General features: G+C 41.5%; 1 long non-coding RNA gene and 1 pseudogene across 1 annotated transcript in view; one reads left to right on the top strand and one right to left on the bottom strand.

Moving 5' to 3' along the window:
* Positions 1-320: 320 nt before the first annotated feature.
* LOC139440796 (uncharacterized) overlaps positions 321-22,618 on the bottom strand; it is a 102,234-nt gene continuing 79,936 nt past the window's right edge. Inside the window, exons 2-4 of the long non-coding RNA XR_011651008.1 lie at positions 20,926-21,114; positions 3,908-4,015; positions 321-3,700 (exon numbers count right to left, since the gene is read on the bottom strand). This is a non-coding gene — a long non-coding RNA (uncharacterized lncRNA). The remainder of the gene's footprint in view (positions 3,701-3,907; positions 4,016-20,925; positions 21,115-22,618) is intronic.
* On the top strand, positions 5,774-8,821 carry LOC123478755 (NADH dehydrogenase [ubiquinone] 1 alpha subcomplex subunit 8 pseudogene; annotated as a pseudogene).

The following is a 22,618-nucleotide window of genomic DNA, read 5'->3' as shown; positions in this document are numbered from 1 at the left end:
ACTGTGCACACTGTTTGATTTGTTATATATAAAATATAATTTATCACACTGGCCAGTGTGGCTCATTTGGTTGGGGCTTTACCCTATAAAGCAAAATATTGCTGGTTCAATTCCTAGTCAGGGCACATGCCTGGGTTATGGTTCAGTCTCCTCTCTCACATTGATGTTTCTCTCCCTCATTTCCTCCCTCCCTTCCCTTCTCTCCAAAAAGAAATAAATGTTTTAAAGAATATATAATTTATTTATCCATTCATTTGACAAATATTTATTAAACTTGTTACATGCAGGTACTGAATCAGGTACCAGAGTAACAGCAGTGAACAAAAGAAACCACAAATATGTAAAAATATATCAATCTTTGCTTGTTGTAAAGCATCCAGGTACAGAAGCGTGTAGAATACAAAATCGAAGTTATCCTCATGAAGACTTCCCCTTATAACAACTACTGTTAACAGGTTAGTGTATTTTCTTCCAGACACTGTTTGTTTATTTATACAGAATATCTTGTAGAATAGTATTTTTTAAAAAGCTTTATTGAGATATAATGCACATACTGGATTGTAGCAGAGGGGTCTGGCCAGATATCAAGGGAGTGGGGAGAAACCCCAAGGCAGAGCCAGAGCCTGCACTCCCTGGAGAGACCCTCCCAGGATGGATCAGAAAGTGCCAATTGAAATCACAGCCAAAACCACGTGACAGTCATTCCGCACGCTCAGAAAACAGTATACAAGATAGCCGGGCACTAGAGTGCATTGCTCCAGCACCCAAGAAGCACAGCCTGGCACAGCCAAAGACAACTTGCACAGAGCCTGCTTGGGGCTGAAAAGGTCACAACACACTTGTAACAAGGTGACGCCCAACCCTGGGCAAAGATGCAGTGCCCCTGTGCAACTAGAAAACCCTCCTACCTGCTTCTGGATCATGGAGGCGGGAGAAGGGGCAGAGATGCAGTGTGGGCTGTTGCTCATGGTGGACATTGGTCCATACTTGCTGGGAATTTGGACACTCCCACAGTGAGTAGGGTTTTGGGGAAGAGATTTAAAATGGAGAGCTTGCAAAAGCCCTTCCCTTTTTGCATTCCTTTTCTTGCAGGGCTGGGAGCCAGCTCACGGAGGCTGAGTCCTATGCGCAGGATTATGGGCCCAGCTCATGGCTCCTCTGTTGCCCTGCTTGCACGTTCTGGAGCAGGTTCGTGTACGATGTGCATCTCACCAGAGGCAGGCTCAGGTGGGACACTGCAGCCCCACAGCACACAGCACGGGTCCTGGGCTGCTCCCATTCTCTTGCCCTGAGAGTGGTGCACATGTGAGTGGGCCAGAATCGTTAGTCGCCCCTAGGGCACAAACAGCCCTGGATACTGGGGCCCAGCAGACTGAGTCCATCACATGACCGGCTGCAGTGACCTGGCAGTGCACCTGGCCCTGGGAGAGAGAGGAAGCTGCGGTGGGGCAATGGAGATGCTGGCCTCACAAGTGTGCACTCCAGAGAGGGAGAGAGCATGGAGCTGGAGAGATGGAGACCCATCCATGTAGCAGCCTTGGACTACAAATAAGAACGGAGGGTGGGGGTCTCTGGGCATGGATTTGGATTTCAGTCTTTTGGGGGACAAGGGGATTTCTGTGTTTTGCAGAACAGAATGGCTTGGAGCAAGGGAGCTCCCATACCCCAAATTGGGCACCGTGTTAATAAACCCTATTTCCTTCTCCACCAATCTCTGTTTAATGGTTGTGTATGGAGGCAGGTGGCTGAATCCCATTTTGTCCTCTAATAGAATGTGTGTGTGTGTATATATATATTATACATATCATAATATTCACTTGTGTAAAGGGTACAATTCAATGATTTTTAGTATACTGCAGATTTGTGCAACTATCATTACAGTTTGGGTAAGTAGATTATTAAATTATAAACATATAATATTACATGTACAATTTATTTAGAAATTTACTTATATAGATAATGGCGATACATAAATATGTACACAATGTTTTCATTTTAGGTTAGTACTAAACCTTGATGATGTTCTCTCAATGTCAGCATGGATAGATTTGTGATTACTATCTACAGAGAGGAATGTGGCTGGAGCCACCATTACTTCCCTCTCCCTTGTCAAATTCCTTAGAAAAAGGATGCTGAAAGATAGCCATTCAATAGGATTGATTATGATAATCCTGTGATTTCAATAGACAAAGAGAAGTTAGTTAACTTACAAAAAGGCTTAAAAGAGTCTAAAATGAACTGGAAAAAAGTATAGAAAATATTTAAAGACGCACAAAATCTGACACATTTGTGTCTCTCGAAACAACAACATTAATAGCTAACAGTTATTTAACCTTTACTACATGCAAGGTGCTGTTCTAAAAGGGTAACATATACCCTGGCTGGTGTGGCTCTGAATTGCATGGTGGCCTATGAATCAAGGGATGGCCAGTTCGACTCCCAGTCAGGACAGATATCTGGGTTGCAGGTCAGGTCCCCAGTGGGGGGCACACAAGAGGCAACCACACATGGTCCTCTTCCTCTCTTTCCCTTCCCATCTCTCTAAAAATATAAATAAAATATTTTTTAAAAAGAAAATTAAAAAAATAATTTATTAAAGCTTAATATATAGTACCTCTTTGAGTCCTCACAACAATTTCATGAAGAATTTATGGTTATCATACCCATTTTACAGATGTGGGGACTAAGGTACAAGAGGTCTACCTTGTGCCTTAGGCAGACTGGCTTTTGAGTCCACACTCTTAACTAAGTTAATGGGATGTGGGTAGGGTGAAGGGCAGGCAGTGGTTTAGGATGAAAAGTAGAGAAGTTGGTGATGGGTTTAGCATAGTGGCTGGCCCCTAATGAGCACTCTCTCACTCTCTCAATGCAATCATTATCATATGTTGTCCTATACCTTCTAGGAAGAATGGGCATCTATTGTTAGAAAAGGAACATTTCTATGGCCAGCCTTAGGTTTTGATTAGCTGTCTTCTATCAGGGCTGCCACCATTCTGCAAGGTAACTGATGATGCTAGGCCTTCTTTGGGGGACCTACTAGGTGCTGAGCCCAGGTACTGGGGAGCACGTTTAGAAGTTGAGCGAGAATTGCTCTGCCCCAAACATCTGCAGTTCTTGCAGGTGGCTACTTATCTTTTGACTTATAAAGTTACTTGTCTTCAAGTTTCTCAATCACAATGTGGTCTCAACTGAAAATAATCTTTTATATCTGAAATTTGTTTTTTCATGCTTAATATTGATAAGTATCTTTTCAGTATGAGAGAAGCTCTAGACATTTCTTTGTCAAACATCAGAGGCCTGTGAAAAAGCTGGACAAAAAAGGATTATTTAATTTGGAGATGCCCAAAGGGAGAATTTAAGGACAAGAATGACAAGCAGCAACTCCCTGTCACAGCAAAATCATAGCTGGGGTGGAAGGAGACCTTAGGCCAAGGGAAGGTTCAGTTAGGTTTGAATGGCAACTGCCTTATAACAAGGGTTACCCTTTCCAATTTGTAACAGACAGGAAGAAAGGTGCCCCTTCAGCAGGAAGGAAGTGTAGGGCAATTCTGATTAAAACCAGGCAGGAAAAGTACCAGATAACTCTGTCCAAGACTGGAGTCGGCAGTGGGAGGAAAGGAGAGATCCAAACCAGCAATGTTCTCATAGAACAGTTCCTGCATTTTTTACATTGTAAATAGCATGCATTTATTCACGTTACCTGGCAAAAAAAAAAAAAAAAGAAGTATTATTGTAAATTCACAGTATTTCCAAATTCCAACTATTTTACTTTTCACCTTTTTATTATGAAAAGTCACAAACATGCACAAGCAGAGAGAAGAGTGTAAAGAAACCCTGTGTCTCCACCATCCAGCATCAAAGGTTATCAACACAGGCCAATCTTGTTCTCATCTACACTCCTGCTTACCAGACTAGTGTGCAGCCATCACTGCACTTGTAATCACCACAGTGAGTACCACTTCAGAGTCAAACTTGTCTCTTTCTTCACTCAGTCCCATCCTCTCCGGGAAGTAATCTGAGGACAGAAGGAGATAGATTGGAGGAGACAAGGAAACAGTCTCCACTGACATACAAGCTGGCTGAAAGGGAGAGAGGAAAGCCATTGAAATCAGGGAAAGATAAGGAGTGGGGCAAAGCTGCACCCTGGGTCATTTGCCCTTCCCCAATCCCTTTCAAGCGAAAGTGCATGGAGGGCTGGCAGGAGGGTGGCCTTTGAATGGTGAGGGATTAAAAGTCTAGGAGGGCAGAGAGGAAAATGGGGCAGCTTGTGGGGTGGGAGAATTTAAGATCTGCTGTTAACTCTTTTTCTGGCTCCTGGACTGAAGGGCATGTTGTCCTCAGCTGTGAAGGGCTCTGGGGGGTGGGGAGAGGAAGCAGCCACTTGGGTTGAGGAGATGCAATCCCACAACCATGCACATGTGGTGCTAAGGACATACTATTATTTGACTGACCTGAACCTGAGTTGATTTATTGGAACATGGTAAGCAAATTTCTAGAACCAGGTGACCCATCAGCCTCCCATTTTACTTCTGAATCATGGTGGCTACTTGCACAGTAGACACACCTATGAATCCAGTCATCAATTAATAAAAGCTAGAAAATAAAATGGGTTGACTGGACGGGCACTGAGCCATCGCCTCCATATCACACTGTATTGAAAATTGAAAACAGCAGAAATGTGTGTCTTAATCTTTCTGCCCAGTCTCTAATACATGGAGTTGGTTATAGGAACATCATTCAAAAAACAAAAATGAATCTAAGAAAGCTGTTTTTAAAATCTAACCTTATGAAGCTGAAAATGACCCCCCCTCAAAAAAAAAAAAAAAAAAACCAGACCACAAAAAAACCCCTTTGTCAGGTATTTCATGCTTTTACTCAATCAAAACAGATCTCCTAAATTTGGCATTCAGCAACTTTGCTTTGGATATTTTTCTAAAGGTATCTTGGCTTCCCCCTGCCTTTCATTTTGACAATCAGGGGGTTTCCTGATCATAACTCGACTTTTTCTCTCAAATTTTTCTAAATTTTCCCTTCCTTACTTTCCAGTGGTCAGAATATCTGAAAATTGTTTTCCTGTTAATACTTTTAGATGTCAAGTTGCACAACAGCACAGCAGTCCTGCCTCGTCTCCTGCCACATGTATCTGAAAACCTAAGATATGTTTATGAATTAGTCTAATCTTCTCAATTTCTACTCAAAGTCTGGATATCAACACCTATTTCTATTTAACTCTTGACCTCTGCCTGGGGAAGGGTAAACAATGAGATAATGAAGGAATATTAGCATAAAATTTTGGTCTTTTTGAGGAATATTTTAAGCTGTTTAGTTAGAGAAGATGCTGATACTATAGCAATGAAATATCAGTGATAATATTTTCAGTTTATATGATGCTCTGCTATTTTTCAGGCCTGTTCACATTCATTTGACCTAAGATAATGCTGCGATGTAGATATCACTGCCACTGCCCACAGAAAGAAACTGAGGCTTGGGATTATTAAATATCTTAACCAACATCTCCCAGGCCATCTAACCCACTCTAGGTCTTGACTCTCACCTATAGGCTAATCATGTCCAAATGTATTTCAGACCCCATACCTCTACCCTAAAAAAGCCAAACATTCCTGTAAAATTACCTACTGGCCAATTTCACCTGGGTGTCCCACAGGCAGGTGGGAATCTGGAAGACAGCCAGCACCAGGTGTTCTTCCTCCACTGTTTCCTGTGGTACACAGTGGCACTATGAGCTACTTGGTAGCACCAGGGCACAGACACAATGTGTACTGGACCTCAAGAAGTGTTTGCTGAGCAGGTAATTTAATAAGCAAGTGAGTGAGTGAGTGGAAGAGGGTCATCCTCAATGCTTCACTCACCCTTTACCTTAAGATTAATTGGTCATAAAGTCCTGCTGTTTCAACATCATAAATCTCTTTCAAATCCTTTCCCCCCTTTACAATCCCCACCATGCCTCCTTTGCTGAATTGTGTCAAGGCTAAAATGAGATTTATACACATAAAAGTGTTTTGCAAAGAATAAGCCTGAGGAATAAGAAAGGATGAATCTCTCTGGACTCTGTGACTAACCATGTCAGTCCCAATTTGCCTATTTGCCTTTATCATGGCCTTCATGCTAAGAGATTTTTGTCTTCCTGACCTTCGTTTTTTTCTGAGATGGCTTCCAAGGGCCCATTGCTTTTATGCAAATACCACCCATTGCCATGGACAAGCCTATATAGCTCATATAGGCCCTTATGCTGCTTGCTGCTGCTTGTTTCTTACAAGGAGAATCCAGCTCCTGAGAAGGCATTCAGGTTTCAGAGCCTTCACAGCACTTCATGCCTTCTTAGGCATGTAGTGCTTAATAAATGCTTACTGCTCGAGAGGTCAGTTCTCCTCCTCATCAGCCTGAGTTTCTCTCAAAATTCCATTCCTTATTCTGCTTATATCAGGAAATTTCTTCCTAAGAGATCTGACAAAGGAAAATCATCTGGATTAGACTACAGGTTGGAATTTCTAAGAAGCTGCTCATTCTGTTAAACCTAAGTAGACCAGGGGAGGAGTCCCAGACTCTGACAGACTGAAACTGTCAAGTTTCACACATATGTAGTGCTCACAGACATACACCTAAAACAATGAGTAATATTAATTAAAATACCTAAAGCACAATAAGAATCATAGAACTAAAGAAAAAGTGTGTGTGTGTGTCAATGAGTTCCTCAACTTTATCTGCTATAACCCATCAGTCACCAGGTCTTGTGGCTTCTCTCCTTGAAACCTTTGTTCAACATGGTATTTCCTTTCTACACTTTGTCACCATTTCAGTCCTGGCTTTGCACAGTCCACCTACCTCCACTGCCTCAGTTTCTTCACTGGCCTCTTGCCCTCTAGTCAATCCTTACTGTAATGTAGTTTACCCTCAGTCGCAGAAAACGCCCCCCAAACACAATTTCATCGAGCTGTGCCACTGCCCCAAATCCACACCTCCAGCGTCTCCCTAGGATTCACAAGGACAAGGCATATCCTTAGAATTCACATCCTTGGCCAGGTGTTACACCTGCAATAACTTTTATTTATTTTATTAACATTTTTCAATTGATTTTAGAGAGAATGGAAGGGGAAGAAAGAGAAACATTTATTTGTTGTTCTACTTATTTATGCATTCATTGGTTACATCTTTTTTATATAGAGTTTTATATATACATTTATTATTTTTTTAAATTCTCACCCAAGGATATGTTTATTGATTTTGATTTTTCAGAGAAAGAAGGAGAAAGAGACAGAGGGAAACATCAATGTGAGAGAGAAGCATGGATCAGTTGCCTCCTGTACACGCCCTGACCTGGAAGCTAACGCATAAACCTTCTGATGTATGGGACAAGGCACCAGTCAACTGAGCCACTGGCCAGGGCCATTGGTTAAGTCTTGTATGTGCCCCAACCGGGGTTCAAACTCACAACCCCAGCATATAGGGATGATGCTCTAACCAATTGAGCTATTTGGTTAGGGGTTTTCTTTTTTTGCAAGAACTTTTAAATCTAGCATACCCTCTTGTCTAACCTTCTCTGACTCTTCTTCACAGGGGATGACTGTGGGTTGCCCCTTAAAACCTGGAAAGTTGTCACCCACAATTTACATGGTTAAAGATCTGTACATGGATGTAACTGGAATGCCTAAATCAAGAAAAGGCGGGCTCTACAGATGAGTGACTGAGGAGCTGGGGGTGACCCAAAGCTCCAACCAAAACCTGGGAGTAATATCAAAGAAGCGGGATTAAAAAGTGATGGTAGGAGAGAGGGACGATGTGGCTGCAGGTGCCTTGTCCTGGTTGGGGCCACCGCCTTCATTCCTGGGACAGTGGAGCTACCCACTTTGGAGGATCGGAAAGTGCAGGAGGTGAAAGTCAGTCCTGCTGTGCTTAAGGCTGTGGTGCATCACTATGGAACTCAGTGCGATAAACCCAGAAGGAGCTCATGCTGTGTCGCTGGGAAGAGAAGGCAGCAGAGTTGCCTTCTGCAGCAGAGTTTAGAGAAAGGCAAGCTTGTCAACAAGTGCACAGATAAAACGTCACTGTGCAGTATTCTACTTTATAAATTCTGAACCTGCATCAGTTATTACGGCCTGCAGCTATTTTGTTGCTGTCAAAAGCAGCATGCAAAGTTTTACACCAGTGTGTGCTGGACTGGGTGTAACCTGACCTGGGAGATCCATCCAGGGTCACCAAAGTGAAAACACATGACCTTTACCAGACAATCCCTATCACTCAAGATCAAGACCAAAGCCCAACTTGGAAGTAGAAGGAGACTTGAAGCCTGCCAAACACGCAGCTGCCTTTTTTTCTGCACCATGTAAAGATGGGTCCATGCCCCACACTCAGTCACATGCCCAGACAACAACAGACAAAAACTCACGAGCGGTTTATGAACATTAACAAAAAAGTTAATTTATGTGACTTGGCAGTTATTCTATGCCATTTCCTGGCCATTAAAAAATTTAAAGGAAAAGAGTGATTGTAATTTGGCAAGGAGAAGCAAACAAGAAAGCTGATTTGGAGAAAAAGTGTGACTAAAAGGGAACCTAAGGAGCAAGAAGGAGTGGACAGCAGCCATCTGCTAGGTCAACCAAAATGTCTATCCATGTCTGTTGATTGGGAAAGTGCTGGTCAGGCTCCGATACTGGAGAACATTGTAGTCGTCTAGCAATCTCCTTCACTAGGTCATGATACCAGAGCAGTCTCCTAGCAGCTCAGTTTCCCGTGGAATGGGCCCTGGTCAGCCAGGCCGGCTGCCATTATAGTTTCCCCTGCAAATCAATGCATTGTCTACATGTGTGACTCAGTCTTGGTGAACTTGGTTAAGGAGAGGCCACTGCTGAGAAACAAAGCCACTTCCACTTCAACAATAATAATAATTAACAAACAAAATAAATCAAATTCCTAAGCCTGAGGAAGAGCTTTCAGGACCACGTTGCAGTGACCTCATAGTAGACAGTGTGCTCACCTCTTGGGCACAGTCCCTGCATCACTCTGTGCTGAGTGCACCACTGTAAAATCATATGGTAACACTCTCTTCATCTGGATGCCATTTTCTCCCCAGCTACCCCCATCCTTTGGGGCTCTCTAGGCAATTTTCACTTGCTCTAGAAAACCTCTTCCACTGTCCCCCCTGGTTTTCTTCCTATCTCCCTAAGAGTCATCTGCTCTAGGAAGTAATCCCACATGAATGCTCTCATATGCTGGGCATGTGTCCATCGTAACACTGAAACATCTGCACGTGGGTTCTGATGTCTCCACTTGGGGGTCATACCGATAACTCAAACTTCATTTGGGCAATACTGAACAATAAGCTAAACCACACCCAGGAGTGATTCTAAGTTCTCTTTCTTGTTCATGCCCTCAATCTAACAGGTCACCATACCTCATCTCTCCATGGTCCCCTCACATTTGTCTGCTTTGCTTCTCACCACAGGCCCTCAATATTGCTCATCTAGACTGTGATGATAGTCTTCTAACTGGTCTCCCTGCTCTACTCCTATTCTTCTCAAATGCATCCTCCACATTAATGCTAAAATGACCTTTTTGGGGGTACAACTCTGTCCATGTTATTCCCCTGCTTAAAACAGCTCAATGGATTCCCTACCTATGGGATAAATCCAATCAGGCCATTACGTTGAGCAAGTCCACTGATGATTGGATGCATGGCTTCTTTTTCAGCCTCATCTCATATCTCTCCCTAGTAAACTAGAGTTATTCTTACTAGGTCACATGTCTTCATTCTTCCTTGCCTCTGTCCATTTTTGGGATTTCTCCTTGTCCATCACAACCCTCCACATTCTCCTGGAGAATTAGTCATTCTTCAGATTTAGCTCAAGTGTCACCTCCTTCAGGAAGCCCTTGGTGACCCACAGAAGTGAATTTGATCATCCTTTGTGAAGTCATTGCACTGTTATCAAACTCTACATACTCCAGGGCAATGGTTTGTTTCCTGGACACCCTCTCTTATTGTGACTTCCCAGAGGCAGAAATTGGATCTTACTTTTGTATTAACAGTACCAGGCAAAGTGCCTGGCTCAGGGTAATGACTTAACAAAGGTTGTTACATTAAATAGTAACAAGGAATCCATTGCCTTGACATTGCTCCTGGTTCTGCCACTTGCCAGAGTTCACCTCTCCAAACCTCTGTTCCCTCGGTTGCAAAATGGGAATAATTGTAGTAGGATTTTTGTAAAGATCAAATGATATAATATACATGAACAGGACAATACTGGTGGCTTATAACTCAATAAATGCCAGCCATTCTACTATTATCCCTCTGGTCCTAATACAATTTTTTAAAAAACTCTATGTAACTTTTCTCACTAGCTGCTCCCACTGATGTCACCCTATAAACTACTGAAGCACTTTGTGTAGTATTTATTTTTAAATTTATATTCTGTTTATATTTCTCGATCTCCTCATTCTTTTAAAAAGATTTTATTTATTCATTTTTAGAGATAGGAGAAGGAAGGGAAAGAGGGAGCGAAACATTGATGTGTGAGAGAAACATCAATGAGTTGCCTCTTGTACATGCCCCAACCGGGGACTGGGCCTGCAACCCAGGAATGCGCCCTGACTGGGAATTGAACTGTCAAACTTTCATTTTGCAGACTGATGCTCAGCCAAGACAGTCACATCAGTCAGGGCATCTCCCAATTTTTAAACTTTGGAGAATTGGGATGCATCTTAACACTTGGTGGTAGGCAGAATTCTAAGATGATCCCACATGCCCTTCATTCTTGCAGCATCTCCTCCCCCTCAGAATGTGGGTGGAATCTGCGCATGTGACATTACTCCTGTGATTATGTTACATGGCACAGTTGCCTTCAAGAAAGGGAGATTAGCCAGGTGGGCCTGACCTAATCACAATGAATCATTAATAGTGGAGTTTTCTCTGGCTAGAGGCAGAAGAAAAAGTCAGAGATTTAAAGCAAACGAGAGACTGGACATGCCCCATTGTCCCACAGGTGGAGGGGGCCGTGTGGAAAGGACCTGAAAGCAGCATACTGGACAGAGAGCAACACCCTACTGACAACAGGCAAGAAAATGGGAACCTCAGTTACACGACTGCAAGGAACTGGATTCTGCTGATAACGTGAATGCCTCCAGACAGGAACTGCACTTGGCCAACATCTGGATTCCGGCTTCATGACACCCTGAGCAGAGACCTGGCTGTGTCTAGCTGGACTTTGAACCTGCAGAACTGTGAGCTGATATATGGGTGATGTTTGAAGCCTCTGTTTGTGATAATTTTTGTTATTCAGCAATAAAAAACTAATAGTTTTTAATGCCTTAAGTACTGAGTAAAATATTACTTAACATTATACTCAATAAATACTCATTGAGAAAACATTAATAATTGAAATAACTTTACCACCAATAAGGTCAAAACGTCAACTGGCTTTCTCTTTTATCAAAATAAAGACAAAATTTTTAACAAAGATTTTAATTTGAACACTAATCATCATGCTTATATATATTTATTAAATTGCTTAGAACACATTACTTAAAGCAGAGATGCACCTAGACATACATCTTGTATATCCAGGAACTATATTTTAGTACTAGGGCACCAAAAATCAGTTTGTGGGATATTTACAAACTAAGATAATCATCCAACAAATTGACAGGCAAAATTTCTTTGCATAAATTACCATCACAGGAACAGATTCTGTATAGCAATATTTCCATGTCAGTGCCAAAGGACCTTAGACACAGTGCTTTATTGGTTTGTTTCCAAAAATTTTTAGTAGAAAAATATGGCAAATGCTGTGTATGACATAACCCCCTGGAGAGTCACAATTCATATTACCTACTAAAAACTCAAACAAGTCATGACTTGAATCTATCAATTTAATCTTTTCTTTTTTTAACACAGCATTTCCCAGGTGTATTTACCCCAGAACATTTGCTTTGGGAACCAAGCTGATGTCCTACAGGAATGCCATTTGGGAAATGCTGGCCTGAACAAATTCCACAGTTCTCCAGAACAAGAATCAAATCAAAACATTAGTAGGGAAAGAAACATTTCAGAAATTGAATTAATTAAAGACATTCAGGAACCAGAAAACTGTTCTCTCTTATCCCTTTGGCTATAGCAACTTTTTACTATTTTTCTCTGGAGTCAATAAGTTTAAAAAGTGATTTTTATTAACAACTATTAACAAAATATTAATAGTTGTATTAACTATATTAACCAAATGCCCATACAGAAAAATGAATATCCCAAGGAAGTTTGTAGAATAGTTTTAGTGATATCACATATCTATTTGTTCATTATTAATGTGGATGTTTCCAAATTAGGTGAAACAATGTGGTTTCTGTCATCTACTACCTTACAATTTAACGCAGAAAACACTTCAGACTGACAAACTTTTTAAGAAAAGATATTTTTAGTCAATTTTAATTGCTAAGGAGGAAAGTGGGAGAATAAGATCAAATTTTTAGGTTAGGATTCTTACGCTTTTAAATACAATGCTCGAAGACATTTCATGTATAAAATATAAAAGTAAATGTTTTTTAACTGAATTTGAAATACAGCTGCAATGTACTTCCAAAAAGGAGGAATAGCCTCAGGATCCCATCCAAATTTTTGCTTTTGTTCAGTGCTTCTCAAACGTAAGCAGGCTTTGTAAATAAAACACAGATGGCAGGAACCCACCCCCACAGTCTCTGATCCAGAGGTCTGGGCTGGGGCCTGACAATCTGCATTTCTAATACGTTCCCAGGTGATGCTACTGCTGCTGACCCAGGAAGCCTGTTTTGGGAACCACTGAGATCTAGTTCTTGGAAAAGTTTCATAGGTGGTTTCAATGTGCATCAATCTCTGAGATCCTTTGTAGCTCCACGGTTCCGTGTTTTGGGATTTTGTTACAGAATACCCTTGTTCTGGCTCTGCATCTCAGACAGATACTTGTAGCTCTCTCCATAGGTATTTATGCACACTAAAATAAAACCAGAATGCTTGGAGAATAAAAGTGGAAGACAGAAACTTAATTAGTTTTACAGTTGATCTGGAGAACTCACAGAAGGAGAAAGCTGGAACATGTAACTCTAGATTCTCACTCATCTGCACTCCAACCTCCTTCCAGTAACTTGAAAATGCAGAGTCGACCAAGTTGACTTAAGTGAAACTAGAAAATGCTCCAAAGTCTGCAACTACTATGAAACTACATCCATCTTCCTTTTCTCATCTCCTTCTGGTTTGTTGAATTGTCTGTGATTTTAAGACCCAATTTACAATCAGTTTTAAAGGTACTCTGGAGAGCTGTCAAGAGCAGCTCTTCTGGAGTCAAATGGATTTAAGTCTTGGCTGTGTCATTCAGTTGCTGAAGAACGCTGGGAGTGTTCTTTAATATTTTTTAACCTAAGTTCCCTTTTCTATAAAATAGGAAATAGGACCTTCTACATATCATTGTTTTTAGGCACCAACAAGGCAATGAACAAAAAGCCCTTAGCACAGTGCTTGGAACAGAATAAGGGGTCAAAAAATAGCACACAACTCTGACGGCTAACAAAAATTCCATGCAAGTCCTAAAACAAGTGTAAATTCATTTCAATGTTTGAGAAATAAGAATTATACTATAATATTTGTCAATGAACCAGCTAAAGATGTCACATTAACTTAGATGCCATGCTCATTGGCTACCTTTAATAAGTACCAAATATCATCAAATATAAGACCTCTGATTCTAAGATGCACCAATAAGAAATGCTGCCAATTAGACTAGGAGATAATGCTTTCTTAATTACTTACATTTTTTTTAAGACTGAAAAATCCAGTCGGCATTTTTTTAAATCTTAACCTGAGGATATGTTTATTGATTTTAGGTGAGGGGAGAGAGAGATGGGGGGCGGGGAACATCAATGTGAGAGAGAAACATTGGTCAGTTACCTCCCATATGCACCCCAACTGGGGATTGAACCTGCAACTGTATATGCCCTGACCAAAGATTGAACCTAGTGGGTGTGAACTGATAACTCATTGTGACCATTACATTTATTTTGAAAGCACTTTCACTTGAATTTTCTCATCTGATCCTGACAACATCTGTAGCTGTTCCTTTTTCACAGTCAAGGAAGCAAACACAGACAGAATGACTAACTTGCTCAGGCCCCTCTAGATTTGGGGACCACTGCTCCTCCACTGTAACTGGCTGTTCTATCTCCAGCACAGCTATCAGCTACAGAGTAGGATCAAAAAGGACAAGAATTGCAGGTAAAATGGGGAGGGTGGGAGGCCTGTGCAGAGCATAGACCTGGCATTTCTCTTTAGATGATGTGGTGCTGCTGCCGGCTTTCACAAGGCAGCACTAGCTGGTGAACTGTATTGACCTGCAACAGCTCAGTAAATGAGTCTGATTTTCGGAAAAGGTCCGGGTGTAGCTTAAGAAGTACAGAGGCAAAAAAAAACGACAACTTGCAACAAAGTCTATAGCTTTGCCATCACAACTTATAGTAAAAGGCTGCACAATCCAGGTTAGTCTCTCTCTCTTTTTTTTTTTTTGCACATCTGTTCTTGGAACCAAAACATTGAGGAAGCCCACCTCCCAGTAGGATTCATTACTTTTCTTGTTCATGAACTGAGATAATGAAAGAATTTTTGCTTACGCTTACATTTTCTATTCAAGAACTATCTCTATTATGTGCAAAAAATCAATATTTTATGAAATAATCTCCTTAGAGGTTAAGTGCTACAGTACCACTCTTTCCTAGTCAGAGAAAATCTGCATATTACTAAATCTGTATGCTGCCAGCTGAACAAGGGAAAAGACCTTTTAAGGGAAGCTTTCCTACCTCACCAGTAAAGTCACCTTCTAATCACTGGATCAAGAAACTTTATTGGACTTAAAGAGTGCAACAGATTGATTGGCATGTGGTATATCTACTGAAGCCCAACTTTTTTTCCAGGATGTGTCCCAAAAATGTGTTACATTCTCAGTATAACAACAAAATAATATTATTGATAGGGCCACTCACTGTATATGCTAGTGTAGTTAAAGGGGTTGGTGTCCTTTGCACATCTGACACCTTAGTTGTTATTCTCATCATGTTGACAGCAGCTGTCACTTGTGGCACCTGACACTACTTTTGCTTCTGTTGTGGTTTTAAATTGGAAGGCAGTATGTAACAGCATTAAATAGCCTACATCTACCAACTTTTAATTATATACTATTTTGTGTTTTTATTAATCTAACAATACTTATAAACATTCTACTTTTACATTTTTCATAGATATTTTAGTGGCTGTATAATATTCTGTCCTAATCTGCTAAGTCTTTTCCTATTGCTGGACACAAAGGTGACTTCCAGGTTACATCCCTATAATAAGATATTTTGGTCCTTTCTATTATTTCACTGGGGCCCATTCTTATAGAACAAAATGTGCAGTTATCGAATATCTTTGTATACCATGAACTTGATGTGAACTAGTCATTATTTCTCCAACTCTGCAGGACAATATTTTTTAAAATTCCCATTGTGCAGTTAAGAAATGAACACTGAGAGAGCTTATGTCATTTAACTTAAGCATCTCAGATTCTTCATCTACGAGTGTAAAACAGAAGTGTCCTGGCCAGTGTGGCTTAGTTGGTTGGGCATTGTCCTGGAAACCAAAAGGTCGCAGGTTCAATTCTTGGTCATGTCACATGCCTAGGTTGTGGGTTCGGTCTCTAGTGAGAGCACAAATGAAGGCAACAAATCGATATTTCCCTGTCACATCGATGTTTCTTTTTCTCCCCTCCTTCCTCTCTCTCTAAACCCTCTCTCCCTTCCTCTCTTGCTAAAAGCAATGAGAAAATGTCCTTGGGTGAGGATAAAAAAATTAAAATAAAATAGAAGTAATAATAGTAACTACCTCACAGGGCCTTGGTAGCTAACAGCTATAAAGCACCTAATAGTGCTTGGCATGTAGTAACTTGTGTGAAGAGTGAGAACTACCATCACGGTCCTACCTCCACCATCACTGCCAAGTCCTTTGTCCTCCAAAATAACTAGAAAAGGGCCTGGTCCATCTGACACAAATGCTCATACCTTCTCTACTACACCACTGCCCTCCTGTGACAGGGGCTAGGTCAAAGATATCTTTATTTTCTTGCTATTTTCCACACTTATTCTAAAATTTAGCAGTGCCTGGCACTGTTTTGTCTTAGTTGCTCAGAGCACAATCAGCCTGAAGTCTTGTTCCCATGAGTCAATCATTTCTTATCTCAGTGTTTTCAATACACCCGGCTGATGGTCTTTTGCTTTGCATCCCACATCCAGGCAGGCTCCTTGGCCAAGTAGGTGATGGAGAGCGCCAGTAGTGTGCATTTTTCACAAGTGACCTGGGTAGTTATATGTTGGTGGCTCAAGGACCCCCACCAGAACAGGGTCCCCAGTGGCTATGGGTCAGGCCCTGAGCCTTCTCTCTCTCCAGGGAGGCAGGGAGGAAAACTGGGAACAGGACCCTGACTGGGGAAGCAGTTGCCAGAATCCAGGACTTAGTTCCGTTGGCTCCTGTTGGCCAGGAGTGAAGCTTCAGTTCTGAGAGATACTTCAGGGCAAGAAATCATTGGCTAGACCTCTCAACCTCCTCCTGTCACCTCCCTTCAGCTAATTCAGGAAGGAGGTGCCTCCCTTTCCTCTATGTCATGACAGGGGCCTTCAAGGCAGTGTGGTTGCGTGAGTAAAGCTTGAGGCCTGGGTGAGAGCTCCCATGACACCACTCTTCACCTTCCTTGGGAATGACTGGGTGCCTTGCTTCTACAGGTAAGACAGGACTGTCTTCTGCCTTTCCCACACCCCCCATGACTGTCACTTCCTTAGGGTCAGTGTCACCTTGTAGCATCCAGTGCTCCCTTAAACAAATGAAATAGATGCTCTGACTCATTGTGATATAAAGAGATGGGAAAGGAGGGTACTGGGCCAGACAGACATGTACCTACCGTCTTTTCCATATTTTTTATTTCATGTTTACAAGACTGTAAGGCAGTAACATTCCCACTCGACCAAAAGCCAATCAATACTTAAAAGTGACTTTTCCAAGGCCATATAGCCAAACATTTGGTGAAGCCAGGGTTCAAAGTCAAATATGTCTGATTATGAAAAATTGTGTTCTTTTTTCTTAAATTAGAATGTCTTCCATAGTCCTCAAATCTTCCCATTCTACTTCATATATCAAAAATTTAAAAAAGCAAGCCAGGTGTTAATTATTTTAAATTTTTATTTAAAGTTGAAAACAACTGTTTAGAGAAACCTGTCAGTGGATTTATGTGCTCTGGTAAAATTAAACTGGAAAAAGCAGACACTTTTACAGCATCTTGTCCTTACGTGGTCTTAACAACCTGATCCCTACAGGGAACTCTGTGTGCTGTAGTTCCAGTGACCAGCAGCTCATTTCCCAGGATGTTTTCTGCTTAAATGTTTGACTTAGGCCTCCTGTCACCAGCAAAATGTGAATGTAAATTTTCCTTTTTCAGGTGTGGGGGAAGGGTGAGGTGGGTGATCTTAAACCTCTCACCCTCTTTCACGGCCAACTTCAAACTAATTAGGAAAGTCAGAGGGTGGGATAAAGGAAATAAGATGTTTTCAGCTAAGAGTCCTTCCCTTTTTAGGAATATAGAGATCACTACTGTGGTGGGGGGAGGGTAAGGTCAGGTTTACTCATGAAGTACTAACATATTACATCCCCTTGCTTTTGGTGCTACAGGTTAACCAGAAGGCCTATGTGCCTATGTCATATACATATTTGCTTGATTAAAAAAGAGAGAGAGAGAGAGCTTTGGCTGGTGTGGCTCAGTGGATCGAGTGCTGGCCTGAGAACCAGAAGGTCGCTGGTTCAGTTCCCAGTCAGGGCACGTGCCTGGGTTGTGGGCCAGGTCCCCAGTAGGGGGTGCATGAGAGGGAACCACATACTGATGTTTCTCTCCCTCTTTCTCCCTTGTTTCCCTCTCTTTATCAATACAATCTTTTAAAAAGATAGAGACAGAAATAATGAACTATCTGTGAAGGTAGCGTGTGTGGAAGACATAACCTCTCAAGACACAGAGTCCATAGGGAAAAAGCTGACAGGTGTTTAAAAAAGAGAGAACCACTGGACCTACCTGGGGAACCGAAAGGGAATCAGGAGAAACACCCTCCCCTGACATTTACGTGAAATTGACTCATTTTGGGAGGCCCTGGTGGTCGGGAGTCATATTCTTTCAGAAGTAAGTGTCTCTGGGTGGCGAGTGGAGATGAACAGTAAAGACATCCTAAATGGTGAACAAGGCAGTGGCATCTGTGAGTTCCTCACATGGTCCCTGTCACAAAGTACCCTGGAGGCCAGTCTATCTGCTCCCACCCCCCATCTTGGTGACAGTCCTGCTCAGGGAGCCTTGCACCTCTATCAAGACACCTGATTCTAAAAGAGGAAAATAATGTGCATTGGTGCAAGCATTATAGTTTACATATGCGGGGGTTACAGATGCCTTATGAATCCATGACAACTGAGGAGGTAAAATGTGACTGAGCTACTACTGGTGGCAAAGACATTTGAACATCCTTTCTGCACTGAGGAAGCTATCTGTATTTTTCCACATTTACAATTTCTTTACAGAGGTTTGAAACATGACCATTTGAAGAAGTGATTCTAAAACAGGTTTTCATGGGCTTCCAGCCAAGATGGAAGCGTAGGTAGACACACTGTGCCTCCTCGCACAACCAAAAGAAGGACGACAACAATTTAAAAACAAAAAACAAGCAGAACTGACAGAAAATCGAACTGTTGTCGGAAGTCCGACAACCAAGGAGATAAAGGAGAAAAATTCATCCAGACCGGTGAGAGGGGCAGAGACGGGCAGCCAGGGCGGAGAGGACGTGCGGCAAGGCAGCAGCTGGTGGACCCAGCGAGGTGGCGGATTGTGGAACTGGGCAGGCCAGGCTGCAGCTAGCAGACCCCGCAGCCCCACATTCACACATAGATAGACCAGGAAGAACGGCGGGGGAGAGAAGCAGACTGCGCAACCCAAGGCTCCAGCTCGGGGAAATAAAGCCTCAAACCTCTGATTGAAAACACCCATGGGGGTTGGGGTGGCAGCAGGAGACTCAGCCTCACAGGAGAGTTCATTGGAAAGACCCACAAGGTCATCCACAGCCCACCCACTCGGGAAGCAGCACCAGGAGGGCCCAATTTGATTGTGGGTAGTGGAGGGAGTGACTGAAATCCTGCAGAGAGTGGAGTAGGCGCCATTGTTCCCTCTCGGCTCCTCCCCCACATACAGCATAACAGTGCAGCAACCAGCGTTACCCCACACTGGTGAACACCTAAGGCTCCGCCCCTTTACATAACAGGTGCGCCAACCAAAAAAAAAAATGGCACAAAGGAAAGATCAAAGCTCCAGAAAAAAATACAACTAAGCAATGAAGAGATAGCCAACCTATCAGATGCACAGTTCAAAACACTGGTAATCAGGAAGCCCACAGAATTGGTTGAATTTGGTCACAAATTAGATGAAAAAATGAAGGCTATGCTAAGAGAACAAAAGGAAAATGTACAGGGAACTGATAGTGATGGGAAAGAAACTGGGACTCAAATCAACGGTGTGGACCAGAAGGAAGAAAGAAACATCCAATCAGAAAAGAATGAAGCAACAAGAATTCAAAAAAATGAGGAGAGGCTTCGGAACCTCCAGGACATCTTGAAACATTCCAACACCCGAATTATAGGGGTACTAGAAGGAGAAGAGGAAGAACAAAAAATTGAAAACTTATTTGAACAAATAATGAAGGAGAACTTTCCTAATCTGGCACAGGAAATAGACTTCCAGGAAGTCCAGGAAGCTCAGAGATTCCCAAAGAAGCTGGACCCAAGGAGGAACACACCAAGTAACATCATCATTACATTACCCAAGATTACACAGAAGGAGAGAATCTTAGAAGCAGCAAGAAATAAGGACACAGTTACCTATAAAGGAGTTCCCATAAGACTGTCAGCTGATTTCTCAAAGGAGACCTTACAGGCAAGAAGGGGCTGGCAAGAAGTATTCCAAGTCATGAAAGGCAAGGGCCTACATCCAAGATTGCTCTATCCAGCAAAGCTTTAATTTAGAATGGAAGGGAAGATAAAGTGCTTCCCCGATAAGGTCGAGTTCAAGGAGTTCATCATCACCAAGCCCTTATTATATGAAATGTTAAAGGGATTTATCTAAGAAAAAGAAGATAAAAAATAGGAACAGTAAAAATGACAGCAAACTCACAGTTATTAACAATCACACCTAAAACAAAAACAAAAGCAAACTAAGCAAACAACTAGAAGAGGAACAGAACCACAGAAATGGAGATCACATGGAGGGTTATCAATAGAGGATTGGGAGGGGGAGAGAGGGGGGAAAGGTACAGAGAATAAATAGCATAAATGGTAGGTGGAAAATAGACAGGGGGAGGGGTAAGGATAGTATAGGAAATGTAGAAGCCAAAGAACTTATATGAATGACCCATGGACATGAATTATAGGGGGGGAATGTGGGAGGGAGAGGGTGGGCAGGATGAAGTGGAGTGAAGGAGGGAAAATGGGACAACTGTAATAGCATAATCAATAAATATATTTAAAAAACAGGTTTTTGTGAAATTCCTTAGGTATAGAGATACTGTTAGGTGATGGATACAGACTTGATAAACTGGTATTGGCTCTCCAGATGCTGAATCAATATCATGCCAGATCTCTATGGGGAGAAGTACACACAGTAAAATAGACAAGATTTCCATACTTTCAAAACAAGCTGAATGGGAAAAGATGGCCCATCTCAGCCAGGTAAGGGACTCAAGGATGTTTAATCAGCAGCCATACAGGTATTGGTTTCTATGCATGGAAATATGCCACCATCTGACGTATGCCCACCCCTGCCATGATGGCCAGAGATGAAACCATAAATATAGTACCTTGCACCGTCCTCTCTGTCTCCTCGTCTTCAAAGCTCTCTCCTGGACCCCATTTCCAAGCACATTCGGACATCCCTCTGACCACTTAACCAAGATGTAAATTCTAGCCCAGCCTTCCTGTTAGATCTGCAGAACCTGGATTACATTTTCAAATAGGTGTGGCAACAAAGACGTGTTCATCATCACTCACTGAAAGAAATTCAGATGAAATAATGAGATTCATTTTTTCACATATCAGATTGATGAACATTTTAAGACAATAATAATTACAATATAGATACAGGTGTGTGTGAGAAAGGAATTCATACAATCACTGCTGGTAGGAATTTAGTGGTAGGAATTAATTTAGTGCCACAAGATAATAATTATTAGCCATGTACATACTTTTTGACCAACACTAACTCTACCTGTAGGAATTTGTCCTTCAGATCTTCTCACTAAAGTGGGAAAAAATATGTAAAAATATTTTTGCAGCACTGATGGCAAGAGCAAAAATTATATTGAAGGGTAATGGTGAAATAAATTGTGATACACCTATAAAATAGAATGTTATTCGTTTCCTTAAAAGAATGTAGTATATCTAAACCTATGGTGTGAAAAGATATTTATTGGCATATATGATATAATTTTACTTGTCTAACAAAAATGCACAAACATGTTTGCACATGCAGAGAAGTTTGGAAGACCATACAATGAACCATTTCTAACTTTGGGGTGTGGGACTTGAAGGTGAGTGGGAACGGGGACTTTAAGTTTTTACTTTACAAAATTCAGTATTGTTTGAATATTGAAGACAAGCTTAAATTGCTATTATAATTTTAAAAATTAAAATGAGCGATGGCATATCCTGTGAATGGTGCTATGAGCCCATTCATTAAAGCTGATGATGGAAAAGGAGAACAGGTTTCAACTATGAGTCCAATCAGAAAAGAAAAAAGCATATTTTCACACAGAAACCCTAGGCACAATGGTTGTTCCAGTGCTACAGGAATATTCGATTTGAAGATGCAGAACACTTGTGCTGAAAGTGATTTTCATAACAACCACTAAGGTCTAGTTATTTGTCCACAGTGTATACTGTGGAATATGCATATTTGTAATACTGGGTAATACAAATATGCATATATGTATATACAGCCAAGATTTTTTCAGATTATAAAATTAATACATGCCGATTGTAAAAAAAGAACAATTTACAAAACAAAAGTTTAAAATCCTTCATAATTCTGACTTCGAGAGAGAAAACTACATAATCATCTTTATACTACTATAGCATTTCTTTATGCACGTCCAAAATATATTTTACAATATGGATACATGGCTTTACAACTTGTTTTTTTTTTAAATAATGTAGTAGCATTCAAGTATCTTTCTGTATCACTTGATCTAGATCTATCTCATTCTTTTTAACAGCTGCATAGTATTCCAAACTATGGATATATAATTTTAAAAAATTTATTGTTATTCAATTACAGTTGTATGCTTTTTCTCCCCATCCCTCCACCCCACCCCAGCCGCACCCACCTCCCTCCCCCACCTCCACCCTCCCCCTTGATTTTGTCCATGTGTCCTTTATACTAAGTAGTTCCTGTAATCCCCTTTCCCCACTGTCCCCTCCCCACTCCCCCCTGGCCATTGTTAGATTGTTCTTAACTTCAATGTCTCTGGTTATATTTTGTTTGCTTTTTTCTTC

This window comes from Desmodus rotundus, chromosome 3 (genome assembly GCF_022682495.2).
Source record: "Desmodus rotundus isolate HL8 chromosome 3, HLdesRot8A.1, whole genome shotgun sequence".
Classification (NCBI taxonomy): Eukaryota; Metazoa; Chordata; class Mammalia; order Chiroptera; family Phyllostomidae; genus Desmodus; species Desmodus rotundus.
This window is presented reverse-complemented; position numbering and strand designations above follow the sequence as displayed.